The 22,160-nt window shown below is 37.8% G+C and overlaps 1 protein-coding gene and 6 non-coding genes across 8 annotated transcripts in view; 2 read left to right on the plus strand and 5 right to left on the minus strand.

Moving 5' to 3' along the window:
* LOC137491103 (uncharacterized) overlaps positions 1 to 22,160 on the plus strand; it is a 1,183,352-nt gene that overhangs the window by 964,560 nt on the left and 196,632 nt on the right. The window lies entirely within an intron of this gene.
* On the minus strand, positions 10,795 to 10,867 carry trnav-cac (transfer RNA valine (anticodon CAC)). Its single transcript has one exon. It is a non-coding gene; the product is annotated as a tRNA-Val (tRNA).
* Positions 10,972 to 11,044, minus strand: trnav-aac (transfer RNA valine (anticodon AAC)). Its single transcript has one exon. It is a non-coding gene; the product is annotated as a tRNA-Val (tRNA).
* On the plus strand, positions 12,379 to 12,461 carry trnal-cag (transfer RNA leucine (anticodon CAG)). The gene has a single exon. It is a non-coding gene; the product is annotated as a tRNA-Leu (tRNA).
* trnav-cac (transfer RNA valine (anticodon CAC)) lies at positions 13,542 to 13,614 on the minus strand. The gene has a single exon. It is a non-coding gene; the product is annotated as a tRNA-Val (tRNA).
* On the minus strand, positions 13,719 to 13,791 carry trnav-aac (transfer RNA valine (anticodon AAC)). The gene has a single exon. It is a non-coding gene; the product is annotated as a tRNA-Val (tRNA).
* trnav-aac (transfer RNA valine (anticodon AAC)) lies at positions 14,772 to 14,844 on the minus strand. The gene has a single exon. It is a non-coding gene; the product is annotated as a tRNA-Val (tRNA).

The following is a 22,160-nucleotide window of genomic DNA, read 5'->3' on the forward strand; positions in this document are numbered from 1 at the left end:
CATCATTGAGACTTGCCCCTGCTTCGATGGCTCTACAAAGAATTTAAGGATTTGGATTTCTGCTTTCCAATCCGTCTCATCATGGACCACCGTTTATCCTTTTCATCATCCTGTTTCTCAGTATTTAACTGTGAATTGATTTTAACTAGGGCTGTAACGATACACCAAACCCACGATTCGGTTCGTATCACGATTTTTTTTTTTTTTTTTTTTGTGGGGTGGGGAAAAAAAGATTTTTAAAACTTTTTTTATTAAATAACATTTGAAAAATTTTTATAAACTAAACATCAAAGAACAATATTACCTATGCAAATTATTAACAATATAAATAGCCATATATAAAATAAATAAATAGCCAAAGCTATATCACTTTTGTTTTCTTTGTAACAAAATACTGTTGAAAAGCCAAACAGAACTAAACTCCATTGTGTAGATGGTTCAAGCATGTTGAAAATTCTTTTTCAATCAAGTTCTCTTACATAGAAAAAGTAAATTAAATGGCTACTAGGGATGCTCATTTCGTTAATTTTGCTAACCGACAACCGCCACTCATTAATCGATTATTAACGGTTAACTGGTCAGATTACTATTAATTTTATATTAAACAAATTGACGTGTCTATTTTGTGTCTGACACATTAAATATTGCATTTTAAAATACTGATTTATTTTATATGTTAGCATATTAAAAATAGAACACAACAACACAGCATCTTCACGCACCTGCAGTGTTGAGCACAGAAGAGCAGAATAATCTAAATAAAATGTATAAAATAAATAGGACTGCCCTAAATTATTTTCACTTAAATAATTAATTTATATTACAAAACGAAAATACTGACTGATTCTTTTTAATAACCGGCATAGGCTTTTTTTTCCAATCATATGTTTTTTTTTCTTCCGTCAAATAAAAATAGCTAACTTCCTCAAATTGCCCGCTCCACGGAAAATATGCATTTATTTAATGCCCCGCTGTTATTATTATAAATCACAAAACCTTTTACATTTTTAATAGAAATCATTATTTTAAAGAATATGTCCTGATATAACCTATGCTTTCCTCTCTCTCCCTCGCGGTTCAAGTGCGCGCGCTGCGTGTTGAAAAGACAGCAACACGTGCGCATATGTAGACTTTTTGTAAACAGTTTTGTTGTTAAAATATGATATTGCATTAATGTGCATACATGCTTTATAAGCTGTAAAATAAAAAGTAAAGCCTATTTGTTGCGTTTATTACGCAGATCCAGGTCAACATAAGCGCTGCAGCATCAACACGTCTGTATCAAACAGCAATATTCTTCTTCCATTTTGCTTCCATTTTAAGTCACGGGTTATACGTTATCGTCCCGCAAATTAAGTATGCCTTGCAGTTAAACAAGGGGCCGAATACAAGGCGCACCTCACTGCCTTTATGTTGACAAGGAGAAAAAAAAAGAGGCGCGGTCCTCTTATGACACGACTGAATCAGCTGGTTATCGATTGTGCAAAAGTGTTGCTGTCTGTGTTGTTACAATTGTAATATTTAATACTATTGTGATATTCAAGATTTGTACATTCATACAGCTCTGGATAACTTAAAACAGCGATTAGACCTTCAGAGCGGCATTAATGCGTCCTGAAGTAAAGCGAAACGGCTATAAACTCCAGCAAGATAGAGACATTATATACAGAGCCATATACCTTATATCTGTAAATAAAGTATAGCTGCGTCCCAAATCGCATACTTATGCACTATTCTACGCCATTTTGTAGTATAAATAGTGTAAGTAGTGTGTTCACACTGAAAACTCTAAAAATAATAAGTGCACTTTAATTACCCGGATGATGCACTCATTCAGCCGCTAAAATGAAGTGTGTAATGATGGACACTTCACGCACTCAACGACCGCAGGTTTGCTTACGTAGCGGAAGGGGCGGAGCTATCGGACGCACATGTTGGATAACTTTATTTATTTTGGATGGTGAAAGCAAAATTCTCCTACGAGAGTGATTATAGCGCCTCCCGATGGTGAATGCGGTTATACTCACGGCAGGTAATATTTGATAATTGGGTTGTTTATTTCACTGATTTGGCAACCGTCAAACGTCATCAGGGAAACGGTTTGAATATCCGCTTAGTAAAAAAACATTAGTGTGCCATTTGGGACAACACTACATACATATACTATCCTGTTGAGTGTGTAAGTGCATAAGTGCATAGTGCATGAGTGCATAGTGTATAGTGTGCCATTTGGGACGCAGCTTATAACTATAGAAACTGTGTTCATCTTAACTGAAAGCTTCGTCGTGTTTTCTGACCTCACGCATCGCGCACCTTTCAGTCAGCACTCCCAAAGGTACAAACAGAAAGCGCACTGCACGGTTACAGAAAAGTTTGGCTGTTACCTGACATCTGGTGAACGCCCATCCCTCTCTGCGCAGCCACATTAACAGTGTGAGCAAATCATCGTATATGCGCTGAAAATCAGGCCGCTTTGACAGCATTGGCAATGTTTCTGGCGTTGTCGGTTGTCAAGCGGGGTTAAGTTGGTTTTGTTTTTGATATTCCTGACACATTCAGACGGTCCCTTACTAAGAGCTCCATGCGAGCTCTCCCGGCTAAATATTGCAAGGGCTAAAACGGAGCAGTGCTCGTATGTCGAACGAAAAAAAAGTGATAATTAGCTCAACTTTTGCAGGCACGCGTGACGTTATTGGAAAGGTAGTCACATGGTGTGTCGTGATTCTCCCTTATCACACCACGACACAAGATCGTAGATCTGAGTGTCGCGATTTCGATTTCATATCGTGTATCGTTACAGCCCTAATTTTAACTAATGAATAAGTTAAAACTGCTTACTGTAAGAATGTTCTGTGTCCTTGTTTCTCTTTTTGCCTGTCTGTTTTAACTTTGTTTTCAGGAGACACACAAACCAGGTCATAGGTCATGGAGACCTCTCTCTCTCTATCTGTTCTTATGACTGGAGGTCCAATACAGAGGAGAAGAAGACACCTGTTTCATTGTCCTGATATATTGCTTATAATATTATAGCTGTTTGATTGATCTGTTTTTGTGTATAATTAATAGTAATGTAATTCCTTTTTGTGTGGAGACAGACTGTGTGTAGCCAAGATATTGCAGCAGACTGTTGATGGAAACAGTCTTCAACCAGCCTGATAACACAGCTGAACGTACAAGAAACATCCTTGAGTCTTTAACACAGATGGTCTTTTGTGTCTATTGTGTTCCTGGTTTTGCTTTTTACAGGTCGGAGATCAGCTCCTAATAACTTAAGGCGACCTCACCTCTAGGCATCAGGTCGCCATCCATATCTGGAGACAGATACAATGCTTTCTTTGACGCACGCATTAAGGCCATCCATATCTGGAAGTAGATACTTTGTTTCTTTGACGCATGTATTTAGAATTGTCTATTTCTGTTGTAACCAATGAGAACTGTTTACCTGGATCCCACCCTTTCTGGACTTGTGTAAAGAGTATAATTGTTTGATTGTTGAAACTGTAAGCAGAGCGGCCTAGGAACTCATTGAGAGTGTTGAAGCTGGCTTCTGCGAATGAAACTGCAAACTATCTTCAGTAAACTTGATTTATTTTTTTTAAATCTCTGACTCCGGCTCTTCTTCATCTACCAGACTGGTCATTCTTTGGGTTAAACTGTAGACAATCCCTACAGTTTTGGTGGAGGACGCGTGGCACTTGTTTACTGGTAACACCATTGATCAATCAACAAAATGAAGGTAGGAAGATTTTAAATTATAAGACTAGGGATTGTCTGTGAAGTAGTGGGTAGTAACAGAACATTGTTGGTTCTCATTCAGACGTGAATGAATGTTGTTGGTTCTCATTTAGAGGTAAATGAAAGTGTGGATTTCTCATTCAGCCGTGAATGAAAGTGTGGATTTCTCATTCAGACGTGAATGAAAGGCACCAGTGGATTCACAGAAATTTGTGGTAGATTTGTGTGGAATCCCTTAGCGAGCTGGTGCATTTTTGTGGTACACCTATAAGTGATAAGTGATAAGTGTAACAGTAGTTGAGAGGTGTACCTCCTCTTTCACCCAGAGTTAAAATACTCAGTTTATGGGTGTGTTTTAGCACATTCTCGGGGATAAAACTTGGACTGGTTTTTATTCAGTAGTGGACTAAATTAACCCGAGATTGTAATTAGTTCCACCACTGCTATCTAACTACATCACAGACAAAAAGGCATGCCATAAGAATAGTGTAGGTCAGATTATTAGGGAAAGAAATAATTGAATAAAAATAACAAATAACATTATAATAGGTATCCATTAGATAGTTGTGGCCACAAAAGTCAGACAAGATACCTAGAAATATCAGGGCGAGGTCGATTGATCAATGATGCACCAGGAGCAATCCCGAGAAAATTATGACCCTAACTGGATTAGACCGGTCTGGACAGTTTGCACATCTTGGGATGGTTTGCAGATTCATCAAGCAGAAGCCAAGCGCTGTTGGTAAGAGTGCCCTCTCAATTTCTTGTTGCTTTTGGTGTTGAACTCAGATATAAAAAGAAATAGATGAGAGCAGAATGCAGTAAATGGCTCAGCTAAGCTCTCAGGTTTAAAATGATTTTAGAACTGATTTAAAGAAAAAAAAATTTTTTATTCCTTTGGCATTTAATTGTCATTGAAAAGCTAAAATCTAAATATTGAGTGTCTAGTAGCAAAATCGCAAGCACAGAAACTGGCAGTAACATTATGGGAATAAAGAATAGCTTATGTTTTGTCTTAGAAGATAAGATTCTGTGTGACTGCACTGCTATCTTGGTTTAGCCCTCAACATGACTGGTTTTGGCTGTAAAAGTAAAAGTATAAAAATATGCCATGTAAGTCTGTGCAAACAAGCAGCTTCATGGTTGGATTTATATATTTTAATAATATATATGTAACATAAATGGGGTTTTCAAATAATACTTTGATGGATGCAGTTAACCCCTGAAAGATCTAAAACTATTGTTCACTGTAACAGCATTACTTTGAAAATGCATGTCAACTCTGTTTTATATGTTTTAGGACGGGCTTGAGTAAAAAGATATTACAATGAAATTATGTTATTGAGGTTAATGTTATGTTTAATGTATGTTCAAATTTAGTAAACATGCATTTTCGTTCTAGATTGCTCAAAACTCTCTTTCTCTTTCATTAGATGTCAGCTAAGAGCTGTTATCTGCCTGTTCCATAACAATTGATAAGCACAGTGCTCAGTTGGAAATCCCAATGTAAAGGAAATGCTAGAATGAATACAGAAATTCTACACTTCAATTTGTATACACTAATAGAGGTATTAGTAATTAAAAATCAAAGTTAACAAATAAGAGATTGCAAAATGCTTTTGTTTGTTTTCCCAGTGATGGGTTGCGGCTGGAAGGGCACCAGCTGCATAAAAACGTGCTGGATAGGTTGGCAGTTCATTCCGCTGTGGCGATCCCGGATTAATAAAGGGACTAAGTGAACAGAGAAATGAATGAATGAAAATGCTTTTGTTAAAGCATCTTGAAAAGCACTAATATACCCGCTGAGCTATTGAGATAATTAATTTGAACAGTTGTTACACTGTTTGGAAATTTCTTGTCTTGTCTTTAGTGGTTTATTACTGTTTGTAACTTTTGTCTTATCCTTAGTCTCCACCATCACATACAGGGCCTGATGGCTGTACTGAGGTAGTAGACCCTGACACTGAATGGATCAGGGAGATATCTAAACTCCCTGAATAATCTCAGCTTGATATTCAGTTGATTTAAGTGTTTGATTAACCTGTCTCAATGTTTAAATTCTAGTAGGTAGTCTCAATGGCTTTCATGGTTCTTGACTGCACTTTCCCAAGTTTGCAGAAAATTCTGAATCAAGGAGGAAGCCTGCACAGGAGCTTGCAGTGTGAGTGGCAGTTGACCGGTGGGCACGAAGGGGGGTTCCCTAAGACGGGTAAGATTTTCCCTTGGCCAAAGCGGAAAACAACCTAAGGCATGGGACCCCTCGTAAACCCTGGGGCATTTACCCGAAAAGGGGGATGTTTAATGTGAAAGATGGTGCTGGACTGGCGTGATGCTCTATCGGCCTAAAGCATCCTTAGAGGGGAACTGTTTGAAGTTACAGTAGTCTGCCTCAGTGGCCCCGTCCAGACCTGATCACGAGAATCCTGCTTTTATTGAGGACATGTCAGTCCTTGTGACAAGCATCAACGAACTATGCCAGGGTATGATACCCTGAAGGAGATGATTGGTAAAAAGATAATGGCAATGGGCTTTCAAGAACCATTGGAGACAGTAAAGTTTCTTAAAATTTTACCAATATCAATGTGGTTGGCTGCTTTAACAGCACTGGATATTTTATATGTCTGAATTTTAAGAATGCTGAATTCCTGAATGTGAAGCTGAGATGATTTTTAAATGATGTGTCTGATTTTTCATAGTATTTTAGTGATGCAGGTCCTTATTCATGGCAAAGGACATTTTCGAGATGGTGTTGGCTAAAGATAAAGACTGGCTGTGAGATGGTTTGGATAACACAGCTGAATGGAATTAAGCAGTTAAGGTAAAATAATTACAAGAAATTCTCTTAGGCTTTAAACAGTTCCAACTGAGTTTTAAGAGATCAAACTTTTGACATTTGGAACGTTGGTGAATGATTAAAGATTCTGAATTGTAATAATTTTAATGTTATAGTCTAAGACTATTGAAAATTTATGTGCATGAAACAGAGAGACAGAGACTGTTTGAGTGAAGCCGTGAGTTGTGTTTTGTTTCTGTTATCGACTTGCTTAGCAACAATATTAAGAAAACAAAATGCACCAGCTGATTGTCTCAGAAAACACATTGATTGTGGACAGAAACTTTGAAACTTGATAAAAGATCATGTAAATCTAGTTGAAACTGGACAAAGAATTTTAGGAATAAGTTTGTGCGAGTTCAACACCTAAAGCAAACTTAGTTATGAGCTGTCACAATATTCATATCTATGGTACAATAATGCTTATTGTCCTGAGGGAATGATTCGTCCCTGTTGTATGAATATTGTCACTAACCTCTGAAATGAGTGTATATTATTACAGATTGTATAAGCGAAATGCCAGACATTGCAGAAGTCTATAATGCTGAGTTAATCTGAGGAAAAGATGATGCAGACCATGAGATGAGCGTTAAATGGATGGGTTATCCTGCTTTGTTTGCAATGATTAATAATTACCTCTTTTCCTGGTTCAGATTACTCTCTGGAATAATAATAATAATAATTTTATTAGCTTATAGATGTGAAATTAAAGACTGCCATGCATATTAGGTTACAAACACATGTCTAAATTTACTGAGAATGCAAAGGTTAATTACAGTTAACTCTTTTCTATCTGAATGTTTTAGGTAAATATTTTAGACTTGATGGCATTTAAACAGTGACATTGGCTAAGTCACTAACCACAATAGTCTAGAAAGCATCCTCACTCTAGCATAGGAAAAATACACAGATAATTGAGTTGAAGTCATTTGTGTTAAAGGCAAATGCTGCAGTAAAACACTCTCTGTCTGTGTGTGTGTCCTCAAGTGCAGAGGAACATAATTGTTTGGATGTTGTGTAGAACAGAGAGATAAAGTTGAATGAAAGTGTTTGAATCTGATGATTAAATAGCTGATGTAAGAATTCAGTAAGAAGTATTTATACTGCTGCAGCGAAAATGAACATTTTAATAAACAGAAATGCAGCGTCAACTTTAACAGCATTTTTAAGCAGTCAAGTCAACTCAAGTCAATATTATTATTGTGAATACTGACAAGTTTTACAAAAACTTAGACTGTCTTTAAATGAAAATTTTGTAGTCCATATCCAAGCAAGAGTCTTGATTATATGTGGTAAAAGATTTGTTAACTCAGTCTTTTCTTGTTCAATTGGTAATGCGTTCAAACAGGTTTCACTGTCAAATGACATGTATGAAAGATCTTCAAATAATCAAAAGTTTGAGCATATAGCTAACCTGTGAGCATTTCTAATTGACCAGACAGTAAGAATCAAATGAATTTTATACAAAATCATACTGTTTGCTTCTGATTATGTTGACTGGTTTAGTCAGAGTAAAGTAAATGGTACAAACGACAAGTTGAGAAGATAATTATAAGGTTTAGTCTTATTTCTGTTAAAAGATGCTTGAGTTTGAATTACTCAGGTTTGATCTTTGTTGAATTTGACTAAGATTTTGTTAAACCCCTAAAACGTGGGAACAAAAGAAATGGATTCACAATCCCTCTTATTGCATGTTAATGAATTGGATTAATAGTTTGTAAAAACCATTACATCTTTCTTGGTCTTTAGGTAACAAGTAATATCTATATCTAGACTCTTTGAGGTGACTGAGGGTCTGGCTCAATTCATTTAGCCCGGCTTCCAGAGAGTGGATTTGATATTAGTTTGTTAACTGTGAAGGTGAATTTGGCTCATTATGGCCAGGACAAGGGTGCTTGTACACTTCCTATCAATGATACAGAGGAATGTGTAGCATCACTCCAATAACATCATTATTTGAATAAAAATATATTTTAAGTGGACTTGACTGACATGGAGTTCAGCAAGGTGATGATTAAACATGGTAATGGTGCTGAATTGGACTATTGTGCTGTTGGCATGTTTAATGTGTGTTAATGTAAAAATGCTTCATTATTCTAATTTGAAGTTACAGAACACACTGATGAATGCTTTAAAACTGGTGAAGATAAAGATGTTTTGCAGGTCATGAAATTGAATCCTGTGTGGCTTAGGTCGAGTGGATGACCTTTTGTGTCTGATCAGAGGATCTCTGAGCACTAGAATTAGCCTGTGTGTTTGGATTTAGAGTTGGAGCAAGTTGTAGATGCATCAGAGGAAGTATCGATGGAAATTATGAGTTGTTTACTTCTGGAGGACTTTTAGGGCTTGCGCATTTGTGTTCACATTCTGGACTTTGGTCCGCTGTTGTTTTTTGTATGTTTTCACTTCTGCTTGCAGGACCCTTAATGATGATGATAAACGTGAACTCCTTTTGTGGGTGAAGAGTGAAAGAGCCCTTAGCTTGGGGACTGGAATTTTTAGGTTCCAGCTTGTCCAAGAAGGGGCGAAGAAACTCTGCGAACTTATTAAGGGAGCATGAGTCATTACTTTCACTCTCCTTAGTGACCTCACTGGCTGACCGGAAGTGGAGTTTGGACTCCATTCGGGTCAAAAGGGGGGACTGAAGGATTCGGATTTCTGCTTTCCAGTCTATCTCATCATGGAACAACGTTTATCCTTTTCATCATCCTGTTTCTTAGTATTTAACTGTGAATTGATTTTAATTAATGAATAAGTTAACACATTGCTTAATATAAGAATGTTCAGTGCATTTGCCTGTCTCTTTATACCTATTTTCAGGAGCCAGCAAACTAGGTCAGAGGTCATGGAAATCTTGAGTGGAACTGAGGACTGGAAACAACTGTTTCTATTGTTATTTCTAGGAGTTAATATTGTCTAAAAAGTCTAAAGTGATTTTGCTATAGATTTACGGTTAAATCTTTTAAAGTGATTCTACTTTTTATTCAAGATAGACTTTGTATAGTAAGAATATAACTGCCTGAATGTAGATTATACCAGTTTTTAACCAGTTTTGATAAAGACGGCTGACGGTACACTCAGCCTTGGATAAGAAACAGATTAAACTTTAAGTGTGTGTGTTCTATTTGATTGTTGATCCGTTTCACAGGTCTGGAGTCAGCTCTAATCAGTCTAAAGGATGTCTGACGTTTGTTTAGATATTGTTCAGAATTGTACGCACGAACCTCACGTGGAAATGTTCTTAGTTTATCTGTGTTTTAACTAATCAGGTTAGAACACCTATATGTATGACGCAGTTAATGACGTTATGTGAGAGTATAATTGTTATTGATTGGTGATTGTAAGCAGAGCGGCCTAGGAACTCTTTGAGAGTGTTGAAGCTGGCTTCTGCGAATGAAACTGCAAACTATCTTCAGTAAACTTAATTTATTTTTTTTTAAATCTCTGACTCCGGCTTTTCATCTACCAGACTGGTCATTCTTTGGGTTAAACTGTAAACTATTCCTACACTCCGGTTAGGGTGAGAGCACTGTCTTGTGGTGCCATCGGAGAGAGACTGAAAGTCACTTTCCACAATGTTTTCATTCAATGTTCTACGCTGGTGGAATCACCTTCCCATTCCCACTCGGATTAGGGATACACTGGTATCCTTCAAACGACAGCTAACACCCATCTCTTCAGAGCACACCCGAACCCAAGGGGAATATCCCTCTCCCTAAAGAAAACGAAACTCCTACTCCAGCACTAAATTCTTTGAGCACAAACAAATTACTTGGGATAAATAGCCCTTTTTCTTATGCATTGCCTCGTCTTGTTGAATACCTCCACTATTGTATGTTGCTTTGGACAAAAGTGTCCGCTAATTGTATGCTTCCGCCCAGTTTCGAACAGGAGACCTTTAGTGTGTAATGCAAACATGATAAACACTACACTACGAAAACCAATAGGCTAGTGCCTCTTCAAGTATTTATAGTCTTTTTTTTTATAGGGCTGTCTTGTACGGTCTGCACCGTGGAGGGACAGCAAACGCACTGGCCACCTGCTCATGCACAACACAAAGCTAAAAGAAATCAGATTCTACGCAAGTTTGCGACACCACGAGGGGAGGTAAACACTGAGATGAATTCAAACTTCTAGCCTCACACCGCTGTGCAGAAAGAATGTTTTCAGTGAACGTCAGTACTCAACAGAAGCATGATTTGACAATTGTCATAAAAGCCAGAGGTTGTTTCCGCCCAGTTTCGAACTGGGGACCTTTCGCGTGTGAGGCGAACGTGATAACCACTACACTACGGAAACCTTCTGGCAGAACATGCAGATAACCCATTTTGAATGGGTGCCTGTTGACGATCGTTGCTGGGGGCGCAGTGGATGCTATTATTTTCTCGCCAAAAGAAGAGCACTGTTTCTGCTCGGTTTCGAACCGAGGACCTTTCGCGTGTTAGGCGAACGTGATGACCACTACACTACAGAAACCCCACAAGTGCTTTCGCCAGCGAAGTTAGGCCTGCAAGGATAAAACAAGGTGTACGCGTTTGTCAATCAAGAGGACAAAGTCAACTTAGCGTGACAAGCTCCCTGCAGGTATTAGGGCCAATTTACAATCCGGGCCCAACACAGCTGTACAGGTCCTTGCGAAATGTCCCCTTTCGTCACATTTGAAGCACCTGAATTCTGGGCATTCCTTCATCACATTTTCTGAGCTCATGCATAGTCGACAGGTTTTTACCTGATTGGTGTGCATGACTCTAAAGTGCTGTGGCCCTTCCGCCGTCTCGATTTTGGTGCTGTATGGTAAGGAGACCATCTCTTCTGGAAATCTGTATTTTACAAACCTTGTTCCATCTTCTATGTTTGTGCCAGGATACAATCTTCTTTTAATTTTAGATATGGGGAAAACTCCCCATCCTTCTAGCTTGCTTAAAATTTCTTCATCTGCTAGGTAAACAGGCAGATGCTTGAACGAAACAACATAGTCTCTGTTTTGTAACCTCCGTACTTCAGATTTCACTCCTTGAATTGTCAATCCATTGTCTATTAGAATTTCGGTGTCATCTTCAGTCTCCACTGTTACTTGATCCTCTCTTGTTTGTTTGGGTCTCAACGCCAGAATTCTTCCTTCTCCAATCAGCTCCGTGACTGCTTTGATTATATCAAATCTTCTTGCATCTTTTACATTTTCTACTTCTACAGTTACTGTTGCTTCCTTTGTGCATACTCTTCTTTGTATCTCTTGCTTATCCTTACCTTTTTCACCTCTTCGTTGGCCAGGCTCTTCATTTAATTTATCTCTTTGTCTGTTGTCAAGTCCATTTTCTTTATCTCTTCGTCTATTATCCAGCCCATTTTCTTTATCCTTTCGTGCAAGTCCCTCCATTTCCATGTCGTTGCCGGGGAATCTGTCCATGATTAAAAATAAAACACACTACATAACCACCCTTCAGTCAGCAAAATGCTGCTGTTAGGTGGTTTTTAAAGACAAAAACAAAACAAACAAACAAAAACACTCAAGGTCAATAAACAAAAAGGTAGACAAACAAAATGGGGAGAGCCTTTCTCTCCTTACTGCTGCCAACTCACTTAGGGCCTGTTTGCTCTATAGCGCCCTCAGGGTGGTGTGGCCGTAAGCAATGACAGCTGTCAAGTGTTGGCTATTGAAACTAGGCGCAGCCCCAGGAGGCGAGCACAGCTTAGCTGCCTGCTGCGCCAATGAGCTGGACAGCCGGAGCTGGGCAAGCTGTGAAACGCCAGATTCCATGTCACGGTACTGCGGTGTGGCTCCCAGGAGACAGCTCCTGCCAAGTTCGCATGTCAGGATGGCCGAGCGGTCTAAGGCGCTGCGTTCAGGTCGCAGTCTCCCCTGGAGGCGTGGGTTCGAATCCCACTTCTGACAAACCTTCTGACAAACCGAACCTGTGGCAGTGTGTTTGGGCTGCAGTCTTTAACTCTCTGCCCCCATGTCTGAATGATACAGTAACACTGAGAAGACGCCGCATCACGTGGGCTTTAATGCAAGTCCACCGAAAGGGGATCAAAAGAATTGTTCTGGGATGGTGTTGGTTTGCAGAGGTTTTTTTTTGTCAAATCCTCGTACAACGTCAAATCATGACATTTGACAGATCCACGCCCTAGCATCGTGGATCATCCAGGGAGCAGAGAGCCGATTGAGAATGTGCGTAAAAGCAAATCTGAATGTTTCCGCCCAGTTTCTAACAGGAGTCCCTCCGCTTGTAAAGCCATCGTGATAACCACAGGAGCCTCCGGTTAGGGTGAGAGCACTGTCTTGTGGTGCCATCGGAGAGAGACTGAAAGTCACTTTCCACAATGTTTTCATTCAATGTTCTACGCTGGTGGAATCACCTTCCCATTCCCACTCGGATTAGGGATACACTGGTATCCTTCAAACGACAGCTAACACCCATCTCTTCAGAGCACACCCGAACCCAAGGGTAATATCCCTCTCCCTAAAGAAAACGAAACTCCTACTCCAGCACTAAATTCTCTGAGCACAAACAAATTACTTGGGATAAATAGCCCTTTTTTGTATGCATTGCCTCGTCTTGTTGAATACCTCCACTATTGTATGTCGCTTTGGACAAAAGTGTCCGCTAATTGTATGCTTCCGCCCAGTTTCGAACAGGAGACCTTTAGTGTGTAATGCAAACAGGATAAACACTACACTACGAAAACCAATAGGCTAGTGCTGCTTCAAGTATTTATAGTCTTTTTTTATAGGGCTGTCTTGTACGGTCTGCACCGTGGAGGGCCAGCAAACGCACTGGCCACCTGCTCATGCACAACACAAAGCTAAAAGAAATCAGATTCTACGCAAGTTTGCGACACCGCGAGGGGAGGTAAACACTGAGATGAATTCAAACTTCTAGCCTCACACCGCTCTGCAGAAAGAATGTTTTCAGTGAACGTCAGTACTCAACAGAAGCATGATTTGACAATTGTCATAAAAGCCAAAGGTTGTTTCCGCCCAGTTTCAAACTGGGGACCTTTCGCGTGTGAGGCAAACGTGATAACCACTACACTACGGAAACCTTCAGGCAGAACAAGCAGATAACCCATTTTGATTGGGCACCTGTTGACGATCATTGCTGGGGGTGCAGTGGATGCGATTATTTTCTCGCCAAAAGAAGAGCATTGTTTCTGCTCGGTTTCGAACCGAGGACCTTTCGCGTGTTAGGCGAACGTGATGACCACTACACTACAGAAACCCCACAAGCGCTTATGCCAGCGAAGTTAGGCCTGCAAGGATAAAACAAGGTGTACGCGTTTGTCAATCAAGGGGACAAAGCCAACTCAGCGTGACAAGCTCCCTGCAGGTATTATGGCCAATTTACAATCCGGGCCCAACACAGCTGTACAGGTCCTTGCGAAATGTCCCCTTTCGTCACATTTGAAGCACCTGAATTCTGGGCATTCCTTCATCACATGGTCTGAGCTCATGCATAGTCGACAGGTTTTTACCTGATTGGTGTGCATGACTCTAAAGTGCTGTGGCCCTTCCGCCGTCTCGATTTTGGTGCTGTATGGTAAGGAGACCATCTCTTCTGGAAATCTGTTTTTTACAAACCTTGTTCCATCTTCTATGTTTGTGCCTGGATACAATCTTCTCTTAATGGTAACACTTTATTTTGATGGTCCCCCTTTAGATAGTCTGTTGACCATAAGTTACTTTTCAAGTTCTTATCTGTTTACTCTCATCTGGGTAGTATCTTTAGATTGTCTTTTAAATGTTTCTAGGCAATCATTAAAATTTTTACAACACCTAAACATTTATTAAACTTTTAGTAAGTTGTGTTACCAAAATAAGTTCTAGATGGTCAACAATCTATCAGTAGATATGCAACAAATCCTCAACATTTATTAAACTTTTAATAAGTTACATGCTACCAAATTAGGTTGTAGTGTATTACAGTGTATTAGTAGATATGCAACAAATCTTAAACAAGTTTTCAGAACATTTACCATCAAGATTTTTTTGTTGTCATTGTCTGCATGTAGTTGTTAATCAGTTTATCAATAGACTTTCAGTAAACATTCAGATGCCTATTAGCAACACAACATAATTTAAAATGAACTTTAAACAAATATAAAGTTAGGGTTAGGTAAAAATTTCATACATGCATTTGCAAAAGTCTTCAACTAACTATTCGTTGCATTTAACCCAACTTTCTCGCCAAAAGAAGAGCATTGTTTCTGCTCGGTTTCGAACCGAGGACCTTTCGCGTGTTAGGCGAACGTGATGACCACTACACTACAGAAACCCCACAAGCGCTTATGCCAGCGAAGTTAGGCCTGCAAGGATAAAACAAGGTGTACGCGTTTGTCAATCAAGGGGACAAAGCCAACTCAGCGTGACAAGCTCCCTGCAGGTATTAGGGCCAATTTACAATCCGGGCCCAACACAGCTGTACAGGTCCTTGCGAAATGTCCCCTTTCGTCACATTTGAAGCACCTGAATTCTGGGCATTCCTTCATCACATGGTCTGAGCTCATGCATAGTCGACAGGTTTTTACCTGATTGGTGTGCATGACTCTAAAGTGCTGTGGCCCTTCCGCCGTCTCGATTTTGGTGCTGTATGGTAAGGAGACCATCTCTTCTGGAAATCTGTTTTTTACAAACCTTGTTCCATCTTCTATGTTTGTGCCTGGATACAATCTTCCCTTAATGGTAACACTTTATTTTGATGGTCCCCCTTTAGATAGTCTGTTGACCATAAGTTACTTTTCAAGTTCTTATCTGTTTACTCTCATCTGGGTAGTATCTTTAGATTGTCTTTTAAATGTTTCTAGGCAATCATTACAATTTTTACAACACCTAAACATTTATTAAACTTTTAGTAAGTTGTGTTACCAAAATAAGTTCTAGATGGTCAACAATCTATCAGTAGATATGCAACAAATCCTCAACATTTATTAAACTTTTAATAAGTTACATGCTACCAAATTAGGTTGTAGTGTATTACAGTGTATTAGTAGATATGCAACAAATCTTAAACAAGTTTTCAGAACATTTACCATCAAGATTTTTTTGTTGTCATTGTCTGCATGTAGTTGTTAATCAGTTTATCAATAGACTTTCAGTAAACATTCAGATGCCTATTAGCAACACAACATAATTTAAAATGAACTTTAAACAAATATAAAGTTAGGGTTAGGTAAAAATTTCATACATGCATTTGCAAAAGTCTTCAACTAACTATTCGTTGCATTTAACCCAACTTTCAGTAGACAGTTAGTGTAGTTTAAGTTACATTTATCTGCTCATCTGTTGTCACACTAGGCCCATCAATATAAAGTGAAAAATTAAGAAATGCTGGTGAATGACTGTAAGGAGCCAACATCACAGACAGCATGGTTACTATTCTGTAAATGTTCAGCAGATAGTCAACTTACAGGTAGTAGCAACACTGATGCAAATATTTGAAGACAGACACAACAGCACCACACATACAAGAACATAAAATAAATACCAGAGTCATTAGTTCATCCAACTGCTTTTAATGTATTGCTGTCAAAAAACAAAATAAACAGCCCAGATAATTAAGCCGAGGAAAACATTTACTTCAGGACAACTAAAAACAATTGTTACATTTGAAGAGTTCAGATGCAAAACCTTTAATTGCCATATAACATTCATTCATTCATTTTTTAAAGTTTAGTCCCTTTATTAATCAGGGGTTGCCGAAGTGGAATGAACTACCAACTTATTCAGCATATGTTTTTATGCAGCGGATGCCCTTCCAGCTGCAACATATTACTGGAAAACAACCATATACACTCATTCACACACTCATACAAATTAGCCTACCCAATTCCCCTGCACCACGTTTTTGGACCTGTCGGGGAAACCAGAGCACCCAGAGGAAACCCACACAAACATGGGGAGAACATGCAAACTCCACACAGAAACTCCAACTGACCCAGCTTAGGCTCGAACTAGTGACCTTCTTGCTGTGAGGCGAACATGCTACCCACTGCACCACCATGCAGCCACCATATACATTTTTTTCTAAAATTTATATATTTTTAAGTCTCAGCTCTGCAATTTAACTATTTTTGTGGCAAATATTTTTTTCATTATCTTTCAAACAGTAGACTGAAAAAAAACTAATTTTAGAATAACAATTTAAATAGCAGGCAATGTGGTGGCGCTGAGGGTAGAACGTTCGCCTCAAAGTAAGAAAGTCGCTGGTTCGAGCCTCAGCTAGGTAAGGTGGCATTTCTGTGTGGAGTTTGCATGTTCTTCCTGTGTTTGTGTGGGTGTCCTCCGGGTGCTCTGGTTTCCTCCACAAATCCAAAGACATGTGGTAAAGGTAAATTGAGAAGGCTCAAATATATATATATATATATATATATATATATATATATATATATATATATATATGTGTGTGTGTGTTTGGATGTTTCCCAGTGATGCATTGCAGCTGGAAGGGCATCTGTTGTGTAAAACATGGATGGTGCTGGATAAGCTCTTGGGTTATTCCATTGTAGCAATTCCAGACTAATAAAGGGACTAAGCTGAAAAGAAAATTAATGAATTTAGTCGGAATTTAAAGGCTTTTGCATCTGATTTCAATATATATATATATTTTTTGGCATTATAGGCTCAGCTTATTGTGCTGTAGGTTTTTGCTTCTACATTTTACCAACAGTAAACCGGAGCATTAGTGAACAAAGAAAGATACAAAAGAACCCTTCCTTTTCATTGATACAACCTTTATGCAAAAATCTCCAAAAATGAGCTCTCTACACTTTTGAGCGAACTCTGTTCATTTTCCTGGTGTGAAGCTGATTCTGTTAAATTGCTCCCTGTTAGCAAAGTACAGCTCTGCAATTGCAGCGAGCTGGGCCACTGCATTTTGAGAGACACCTTCTCTTTGGAACGCTCTGGTCATGGTTGCTCCACGTCTTGTCAGCTTCAAAAGCCTTTTGTAGCATGTATGACATCACAAACATTATTAGCTGAAAAACTATTTAAAACAATTAATACCTTTATGACCAAATAATTACAATGCAACCACCTATCGTAAGCCTAATGAGCACATAAAATTATATAAATAAGTATCAAATGCACATTTGTTTGTGTGTGTGTGTGTGTGTGTGTGTGTGTGTGTGTGTGTGTGTGTGTGTGTGTGAGTGAGTGAAAGACAGCATGTAGTAGTGTGTGTAAGAGAGAGAGAGCCAGTACATGTTTATGAGAAAGCATGTAGAAGTGTGTGTGTGAGAGGTAGGGCTTATCTTTGTGAGTGAGAGCATGTACATGTGTCTGTGAGATGTCTATGTGTTTGTGTTGGCAACATTGTATCATTTACAGTCATGCTAAAAAAAGTATTTCTGAATTGAATTGAGATAGAATGTAGGTGTGTGTGAGAGAGAGCATGTACAAGAGTGAGTGTGTTAGTGAGAGTGTGTACAAGTGTGTGTGTGTGAGTGAGACTAGTTAGTTAGTGTTGTGCTGAAATTTGATATGTCCTGAAAACTTGTCAGACCAAACAGTTATTTACTTCTTGGTTTTATTTATTTAATAAATGTATATGGTATTTAAGCAAATTTTTAGGGGAACTGGATATAATTATAAAGAATAATATTTTGTACATAATATAATCAATTTTATTTAAAAATTTTATTTTAAATAATAATAGGCCTACACACACACACACACACACACACACACACACACACACACACACACATACAGTCTAAAAATTGAATATTAAGCATGTAATATACACCCAGTCTAAAGCATGAAGTTTCCAGAAGCACTTAAACTGCTCAAGGCTGGGCTAATGCTGAGGTTTCATCTTTGGGTAGAGACTCAATAATATCCATCTGCACAGTGTGACGTCACATTCGACCGGCGCGTGCGTGTGTGTGTGTGGCTTTTTTTCTGTGTTAGTGGGCGAGGCCGCAGGTTTCAAATCTCCCGGGTTTGCGCACGCAACTACTTGTGTTTCGTAGATACAACATCATGAAACATCTAATGACTCGTTATCAAGACGACTCATTTGAAGCACTATTAGTCGACTCTTTTATAGATGAATCAACAGTTTTAAACACTGTACACTTACAGATTTAAGCCTTAGCTGGATATTTCACTTCACTTAGAGCTGTTACACACTACATGGAAGGGCATTTTCAAAAACCCATAATATGGGCTCTTTAACAAAATAAATACACTATTTAAATAAAATATGCAATAAAATAGAAACCAACAAGTGAAATAGAAGAAACTGTAGAACTATTATGGTTATAAACTATATAAATACACACACATGTAAGAGTCCATCTATTAGTCCCATGACAGAGCTAACAGCATGGGTGAAGGTTAAATGCGTGTAAACCTTTTAGCACATGTGAAAAGAAATATTTTTGTTCTTTATAATTTATTTTAATTTGTTTCTAGCTCTAAATTTTAATCTGACTCCAATTTATAATAGTTTTAGATTTAGATTCATCTAATTCAAGCTGATTACCTTATAGGTTGTGATTAGGTCTAATTTAGATTGATTAACCTAATAAATCCTTATATTCAATTAATGTTTAATTGTTTACTCAAAGTCGCTTAGAGTCAGTATGCTGGCCAGTTTCATCTGCTCACGGACACATCTTCTCCAGTTCCGATTCTTAGCAGATATGCTAATTTCCTTCAAGTAATAGAAGGCCGCCCCATGCTTGCTCATACTTAAAGAAAGTTTGATTTAGCCCCTAGATGATATCATCAGTGATTGTCAGAAATCAACAGGTCTCTAATGCTGTGCCCATGCTCCATCCATTGCGCCTGAATGTATGACTAATCCTGGTTGTAGGCTGCGGAAACATCAGCCTACTGGATTTAAATGATTTCAGGATATATTAGAATTAAACAAGAATTTTACATTTATTTGTCAGGAAAAGATTTTCCATTCCAGTTCACATAATTAAACAAAATAAGCCAATCAAGATTGTACAACATCAATTACTCAAAGATACATTTAAGAGTTAAAGAGGAATACCTGACCTTGTAGAAACACATTGCAGCATATAAGTCCTGATGCAGAGCTCTGAGACTCACAACCTGCAATGGGGTATCCTGTCTACAGGATCACATGGACACTTCTGCACCCTTTGCCTAAATACTCAAATCATCTTAAAATCAAGACAATAAAAGCTTCACTAAGACTCTTGCCTGGTCATGAGTTGATGCGAAGACCATTTTTCCTGGAGTGAAGCATCTGGCAAAGATCTTTTTAAAGTCAAAACCCAAATTAACTGAAATAAGGGAGATTGTAAAATATTACAGTGAAATTAAGACCACTTTACCAATCACACAGAGACATTTCAAATCACACCAAACATGAATATAAAGCCACAAGATACACCATATTAAAAACTTAAACATTCTGTGTTGAATGTGAGTGAGCTGCTCTGGTGGAGAAGGTAAAGTCCAGGGCAAAGAGGGCGACTCAGGATGCATGATCGAGACAAACTGAACAACTGGTTTTCTAGCTGATCTTCTTCTCACATTGGAAAGTTTATTGTTTTAGTGCCTTACTATTCTCACGGTCTTGTCTCGTGTGGAGTTCCATAACAGTTTGCAGATTTGAATATTATGGAGAGATATAGCCATCCTTACACTATTATGTGCATTTCTATTCTTAAACTGTAGTTCCCCTGTACTCTGCAACGAGAACCTCAGTCAATAATATTTATGTAAAACTGAATTTTTGTTGCATCATATGATTATATTTTAAATTTTTTATAAAATCATCAAACAATGTGTACCTAAAAAGCATTTTCTAAAAAATTAAAAAAAGTTCTGTCCTATGGTCACTAAGTTATTGTTACTTTTTTTCTACTGGATATGTGGTTTATATCTAGTATATATATATATATATATATATATATATATATATATATATATATATATATATATATATATATATATATATATATATATATATATATATATGATTTGTCTATTTGCTGGCTTGCTATCAGAAAACAAACACTAAGCTAGGCAATAGATTAATTAAATTCTACAATTACAAGTGATTTGTAATTTGTTCATTTATACTCCATTTTTTGTTTAATAATGTTTTTCTATGCAGACTTTATATATTGGTCTAATATTTGTATAAAGTTTGCATTTACATTTACTCATTTAGCATCTTTTATCCTGCGACCAACAACTAATGACAAAAGAAGAAACAGACTCAGCCTATCAAAGGTTCAGAGCTTGTGTTTTTAAATGCTAACAAACCTTAAGCCAAGTCCAACAAGTAAAGCCACACAGTGTTGTTTTAAAGCTTATTTAATTTTAATTTTTTTTTAAAAATGCACTGTTGTATTCTCAAGCCAAGTTGTTAAGCTCATTAGGCTCTGTGGCTTTTGTTTTTTATTTATAATATCTTTCACTTAAATTGCTGTTAAAACATCTTTTTATGTTATTGCTCATAAAAACATCTACTGGGAAGAGTTGTCATATTTGATATAAAGCTTTAATGGCACAAACGTGTTATTTAATTTAAAGCTTACTTGTTTTTATTTATTAAAAAGCCTAGCTTGATGTGCACTATTTTGTTTTTCTTTTGCTTATTTTATTGTCGTGATTTATAAAGTAATCGGATTTGTTATAAAAGCTTTTCTGGTAAAATAATAATAATAATAATAAAACAATAAACAACACATAAACAGTGTTTAAGTGTCTAATGCTGGCAGCATCATGTTACAAAACTATTCACAAAGACTATTTGATTTATTAAATAACTCATCTCTTATGCTTTCTTTCATGTTATGTGACAAAATGAATGAATGACTCGGATGAACTAAAAGATTTATTAATTCTCTCATGTGCACGATGTGTAGTGCGAGACAAGATTAGTTCATTTTTCGAGTCCTCTATCGAGTCGTTCGTTCACCACATGAAAGACTACAGCCTAACATATGCATTTATATGCCAATCATATGCATTTAGAGCCAGAAAAAGAATTGATCTGTTAACCTCTCGAGTCCTCGGGTTTGAATCATTCGTTCATCACGGGCCAATCATATGCGTTTAGAGCCAAAAAAAAAAAAAAGAATTGATCTATTCAACTCTCGAGTCCTCCGGTTTGAGTTATTCTGTCACGTGATGAACGAACGACTCAACAACCAGAAGACTCGAAAGGTGAACTAATTATCATGGCTCCTATCGGCTCAGACTGTTTACATTGGTTAAGATTATATGTGACTGTCAGTGTAACCTGAACGCACCACTGACATTTGAAGACATGAAGAGGTGAGCTGAGCAAACAGACAACAATGCCTATAGACAAAAGAGCAGGTAAACATTGAATTATTATTTTCTTCTTCTTATAATTTATTTATGACTTATTTGTCGTGTGATGAACCTTCTGGGCTAGTTGTAGATGTGTTTGGAAGCAATTCGTAACATTTTAATAATATTTTGGCAAATTGAACCAAATGAACGAAATGACTCGAAAAAAGATTTGTTCATCTCGATGAACGAGACTCAAAGATCCGAGTCAGTAAAATGATTCGAACTTCCCATCACTATTGAGTATGCGAAATTCTGTTGTACGGCACTGCGAAAAGGGGC

This window comes from Danio rerio, chromosome 4, assembly GCF_049306965.1.
Source record: "Danio rerio strain Tuebingen ecotype United States chromosome 4, GRCz12tu, whole genome shotgun sequence".
Taxonomy (NCBI): domain Eukaryota; kingdom Metazoa; phylum Chordata; class Actinopteri; order Cypriniformes; family Danionidae; genus Danio; species Danio rerio.